The 6,000-nt window shown below is 42.3% G+C and overlaps 1 protein-coding gene across 1 annotated transcript in view; it reads left to right on the top strand.

Moving 5' to 3' along the window:
* The first annotated feature begins 1,274 nt into the window (after positions 1-1,274).
* Positions 1,275-6,000, top strand: part of foxn3 (forkhead box N3) — a 115,666-nt gene continuing 110,940 nt past the window's right edge. Inside the window, exon 1 of the mRNA XM_046308100.1 lies at positions 1,275-1,465. The gene's annotated coding sequence lies outside the window, so the exon portion shown is untranslated. The remainder of the gene's footprint in view (positions 1,466-6,000) is intronic.

Here is a 6,000-nt window from a genome sequence, read left to right as displayed (position 1 = left end):
GAAAGCTGAAAGGATGTTTTATTCCCTTTTGCGTGAGTGTTTGTCTCCTCTGTGTGTGTCTGTGTGTGTGTGTGACTCCAGGCGATGCACTGTCTGTGTGTTGTAGCTATAAAGCTTGCTCCACTTCATCACATTATATGGGTCATTGTTCTATTGGTTCTCTCTTTGTTACATCTCCTAACAGACAGTAATGTTGTCTTTTGGATGAAGTGACATTGATGTATCTCTCTCTCTCTCTCTCTCTCTCTCTCTCTCTCTCTCTCTCTCTCTCTCTCTCTCTCTCTCTCTCTCTCTCTCTCTCTCTCTCTCTCTCTCTCTCTCTCTCTCTCTCTCTCTCTTCTCTCTCTCTCTCCTCTCTCCCTCTCTCTCTCTCTCTCTCTCTCTCTCTCTCTCTCTCTCTCTCTCTCTCTCTCTCTCTCTCTCTCTCTCTCTCTCTCTCTCTCTCTCTCTCTCTCTCTCTCTCTCTCTCTCTCTCCGCTTGCACTCAGCCCACATTCATTGCTACAAATTCAGTTGTAACTGATAGTCACCAGGTATGATTTGTTAAATCGAGATCAACAAGTTCTACCCTGAAGTCAGTAAACCAAAAACCCATACCTGGAAATATGATCCATACTGTATTGAAGGTAGTATCAGCAAGATGACATTGCCACAAGCAATACCACAGATATTGAGATGAGCATAATGCAAGACTTTGCTTTCAGACAGTCACATGGGCATTGACGCATGAACACACACACAAATACATTTTGTGATTTTTTCCTTATTCTAAAATCCTGCACACGTTGAGTCATTATTCTTGTGCTCTTAAGGATTTTCCCTGTAAGGCGGGTCTCTTTCTCTGTCTGGAAACATTACATTTTAATTATGGCTGTCAGATCACTAACTGCTTTTCTAATTGGTGGAGAAAAAATGACCTAGAGACTTAAGCTCACTTTGTTCTGTGTGACGTTGACTAGTGTGTGTGTGTGTGTGTGTGTGTGTGTGTGTGTGTGTGTGTGTGTGTGTGTGTGTGTGTGTGTGTGTGTGTGTGTGTGTGTGTGTGTGTGTGTGTGTGTGTGTGTGTGTGTGTGTGTGTGTGTGTGTGTGTGTGTGTGTGTGTGTGTGTGTGTGTGTGTGCTTGCGTGCGTGCAAGCCACCTCGCAAGGCGACAAGGAACAATGACATTCTTTCAGTCAACCCAGGAGACACTAGGACCCAGAGAGTTACTGGCTCCTGAGTCCGACTGCCTCCTCTGTTCCAGCACACAGAGAGAGAGACCGAGAGAGGAAGAGAGAGAGAGAAGCTAGAGGAAGAGAAGTGAGTGTGGTCATCTCAATGGTCTCTGCTGTGGTCTCTGCTGTAACACTGAATCTGAACGGAATGGAGGGATTAAACGGAGGGATCTAAAGCTTTTGGAGGAAGCAGAAGAACGAGTGACAAAAGAAGGAGTATTTCAGGATCGGGAGAGCAGCAGGATTGAAAGGTTACTATACACTTTATCTAATCTGACTTGTTCTTGTCAGGAGTCTGTGTGTGTGTGTGTGTGTGTGTGTGTGTGTGTGTGTGTGTGTGTGTGTGTGTGTGTGTGTGTGTGTGTGTGTGTGTGTGTGTGTGTGTGTGTGTGTGTGTGTGTGTGTGTGTGTGTGTGTGTGTGTGTGTGTGTGTGTGTGTGTGTGTGTGTGTGTGTGAACAGGTCACGCTCTTCTCCCTGTGAGGGGTTATGTGTGGTAGCTAGCAGTTCACACACACACTGTGCGACACTGTGTGAAGTGTGTCTATGGGTCTTTTCCTCTTCTGAATCTTCCTCCTCTTTTCATTGCTGTCACCCACCTCTATTCTCTCTCTCCTTCACCCGTTCGCAATCTCTCATTCTCCTTTCTCTCTCCCTCTTTCTCACCCTCTCTCTCTCCCCCTTTCTCCCCCTCTCTCTCTGTTGCTTTCCCTCGCTCACGTTCATTGTAGCTGGGGAGTGTTGTTAAAAGTGTGTTCAAGGTCAGTGTTTGACTCGCACTGTAGAACAATTTTCCTCGTAGTAAACTACTGGCTCAACTAAACTATACAGCCTGCCAGTGACAGACCAGACTAGAGACAAACTTACACTGAGAGAGGAGAGATGGGGAGAGAGAGAGTGAATGGAGGAGAGAGAGAGAGAGCGAGAGAGAGAGATAATGGAGGAGAGAGAGAGAGAGTATGAGTGAGAGTTGGGTGAAAGGAAAATACGCAGCGAGTTTGACTCTAACAATCGTTCAACTGAGACCAGGGGAAGGGTGATAAAAGAGAACGAGAGAAATGGAGCGAGTGACAACCAGGAAGGAGAGAAAGACGAGAGGAGCTAAGACGCAGCAGCCAGAGCCATGTGAATCCAGCATAGCAGCCAACAAGCCATTGATAGCCTCTCTGTCCTTATGAATGCAGCTCTCAGTGGTTAACACACATCTATACGAAGTATACCAAACATTAGGAACACTTTCCTAATATTGAGTTGCAACCCCCATTTGCTCTTGGAACAGCCTCAATTCTTTGGGGCATAGACTATACAAGGTGTCGAAAGCATTCCACAGCGATGCTGACCCTTCTTGACTCCAATGCTTCCCACAGTTGTATCAAGTTGGCTTGATGTCCTTTGGGTTGTGGACCATTAATGATACACACGGAACTGTTGAGCGTGAAAAACCCAGCAGCGTTGCAGTCCTTGACACATACCGGTGCGATTGGCACCTACCACCATCCCCAGTTCAAAGGCACTTAAATATTTTGTCTTACCCATTCACCCTTTGAATGGCACACATACACAATTCATGTGTTACTGTGTTATTGACTTGTTAATTGTTTACTCCATGTGTAACTCTGTGTTGTCTGTTCACACTGCTATGCTTTATCTTGGCCAGGTCGCAGCTGCAAATGAGGACTTGTTCTCAACTAGCCTACCTGGTTAAATAAAGGTGAAATGAAAAAAGAAAAGAAAAATGTCGGCAGGTAGCCTAGTGGTTAGAACGTTGGGCCAGTAACCGAAAGTTCGCTGGATTGAATCCCTGAGCTGACAAGGTAAAAATCTGTCATTCTTCCCCTGAACAAGGCAGTTACCCCACTGTTCCCCAGCAGGCAGCCATGGGTAAATAAGAATTTGTTCTTAACTGACTTGCCTAGTTAAGTACAGGAAACATTTAAAACAATGTCTCAAGGCTTAAAAATCATTATTTGACCTGTCTCCTGTCCTTCATCTACACTGATTGAAGTGTATTTAACAAGTGACATCAAAAAGAGATCATAGCTTTCACCTGGATTCACCCCTCAGTGTATGTCATGGAAAGAGCAGGTGTTCCTTATGTTTTGTATACTCAGTGTAAGCTCGGCTATCTCTGAACACATTGAGACAAGGCTAACTTTCTGTCTGTTTATTTGGGCTTGTTAGTACTGGTACACACCACTTACCATGCTCAACTATACAATAGAGAGATCTACAGAGCCTTCGGAAAGTATTCAGACCCCTTGACTTTTTCCACATTTTGTTACGTTACAGCCGTATTCTAAAATTGATTATGAAAAAAAGAAATCCTCAGCAGTCTCAACACACAATACCCAATAATGACAAAGCGAAAACAGGTTTTTGGAAATGTATTAAAAACAAAAAGCAGAAATACCCTATTTTACATAAGTATTCAGACCCTTTGCTATGAGACTCGGAATTGAGTTCAGGTGCATCCTGTTTCTGTTGATCATCCTGGAGTTGTTTCTAAAACGTGATTGGAGTCCATCTGTGGTAAATTAAATTGATTGAACATGATTGTCTATATAAGCTCCCACAGTTGACAGTGCATGTCAGAGCAAAAACCAAGCCATGAGGTTGACGGAATTGTCCATAGAGCTTAGAGTCAGGATTGTGTCGAGGCACAGATCTGGGGAAGGTTACCAAAACATTTCTGCAGCATTGAACGTCCCCAAGAACGCAGTTTTCTTTTTTTAACGTTTTTGCTTTGCCATTATGGGATATTGTGTTTAGACTGATTACGGAAAAAATACAAGTTAATACATTTTTAGAGTAAAGGCTGTAATGTAACAAAATAGAAAACGTCAAGGGGTCTGAATATTTTCCAAATGCGCTGTAGATGCTGTCGGTCAATGCAATTTAGATGTCCATGTGACTGGGATTCCCAACCCAGCCAGTTCATATCGTATTTGATCTATTCTGATATTTCATGTGGTGTAAGTGGAGGCATTCTTGATCTTAGCAGATTCTCTCCCTAGTAACTACAGAGACAGGAATAGCCTTGCTCTGTTCACTGCTTCTGTGAGTATGTATGTATGTATGTATGTATGTATGTATGTATGTATGTATGTATGTATGTATGTATGTATGTATGTATGCATGTAATGTAATGTAATGTAATGTAATGTAATGTAATGTAATGTAATGTATGTATGTACATACAGTGGGGCAAAAAAAGTATTTAGTCAGCCAACAATTGTGCAAGTTCTCCCACTTAAAAAGATGAGAGAGGCCTGTACTTTTCATCATAGTTATACTTCAACTATGACAAACAAAATGAGAGAAAAAAACATCCAGAAAATCACATTGTAGGATTTTTAATGAATTTATTTGCAAATTATGGTGGAAAATAAGTATTTGGTCACCTACAAACAAGAAAGATTTCTGGCTCTCACAGACCTGTAACTTCTTCTTTAAGAGGCTCCTCTGTCCTCCACTCGTTACCTGTATTAATGGCACCTGTTTGAACTTGTTATCAGTATAAAAGACACCACACGGGGGGGATCTAGTGAATGACCTGCAGAGAGCTGGGACCAAAGTAACAAAGCCTACCATCAGTAACACACTAAGCCGCCAGGGACGAAAAGTGTGAAAAGTGCAAATCAATACCAGAGCAACAGCAAAGGACCTTGTGAAGATGCTGGAGGAAACAGGTACAAAAGTATCTGTATCCACAGTAAAACGAGTCCTATATCAACATAACCTGCAAGGCCACTCAGCAAGGAAGAAGCCACCTCTCCATAACAATCATAAAAAAGCAAAACTACGGTTTGCAACTGCACATGGGGACAAAGATCGTACTTTTTTGAGAAATGTCCTCTGGTCTAATGAAAAAAAAAATGGATATGTTTTGGCCATTGTTATGTTTGGAGGAAAAAGGGGGAGAACACCATCCCAACCTGGAAGCACGGCCGTGGCAGAATCATGTTGTGGGGGTGCTTTGCTGTAGGAGGAACTGGTGCACTTCACAAAATAGATGGCATCATAAGGAAGCAAAATTATGTGGATATATTGAAGCAACATCTCAAAACATCAGTCAGGAAGTTAAAGCTTGGTCGCAAATGGGTCTTCCAAATGGACAATGACTCCAAGCATACTTCCAAAGTTGTGGCAAAATGGCTTAAGGACAACAATGTCAAGGTATTGGAGTGGCCAACAGAAAGCCCTGATCTCAATCCTATAGAAAATGTGTGGGAAGAACTGAAAAAGAGTGTGCGAGCATGGAGGTCTACAAACCTGACTCAGTTACACCAGCTCTGTCAGGAGGAATGGGCCAAAACACCCCCAATTTATTGTGGGAAGTTTGTGGAAGGCTACCCGAAACGTTTGACCCAAGTTAAACAATTTAAAGGCAATGCTACCAAATGCTAATTGAGTGTATGTAAACTTCTGACCCACTGGGAATGTGATGTAAGTCGCTCTGGATAAGAGCGTCTGCTAAATGACTTAAATGTAAATGTAAATGTAATGAAAGAAATAAACGTTTAAATAAATCGTTTTCTCTACTATTATTCTGACTTTTCACATTCTTAAAATAAAGTGGTGATCCTAACTGACCGAAGAGAGGGAATTTTTCAAGGATTAAATGTCAGGAATTGTGAAAAATTGAGTTTAAATGTATTTGGCTAAGGTGTATGTAAACTTCCGACTTCAACTGTATGTGACCAGAGGCTCGGTTTGATTTACATTTAAAAAAATATCGCTTTAGTACCATTTTCGCAAGTATGTGGTAAGCTTTCACAACTCTTAGT

The sequence above is a fragment of the Oncorhynchus gorbuscha genome, linkage group LG17 (assembly GCF_021184085.1).
Source record: "Oncorhynchus gorbuscha isolate QuinsamMale2020 ecotype Even-year linkage group LG17, OgorEven_v1.0, whole genome shotgun sequence".
Taxonomy (NCBI): domain Eukaryota; kingdom Metazoa; phylum Chordata; class Actinopteri; order Salmoniformes; family Salmonidae; genus Oncorhynchus; species Oncorhynchus gorbuscha.
The sequence above is the reverse complement of the archived record's forward strand: the minus strand, read 5'-3'. Positions and strand labels throughout refer to the sequence as shown.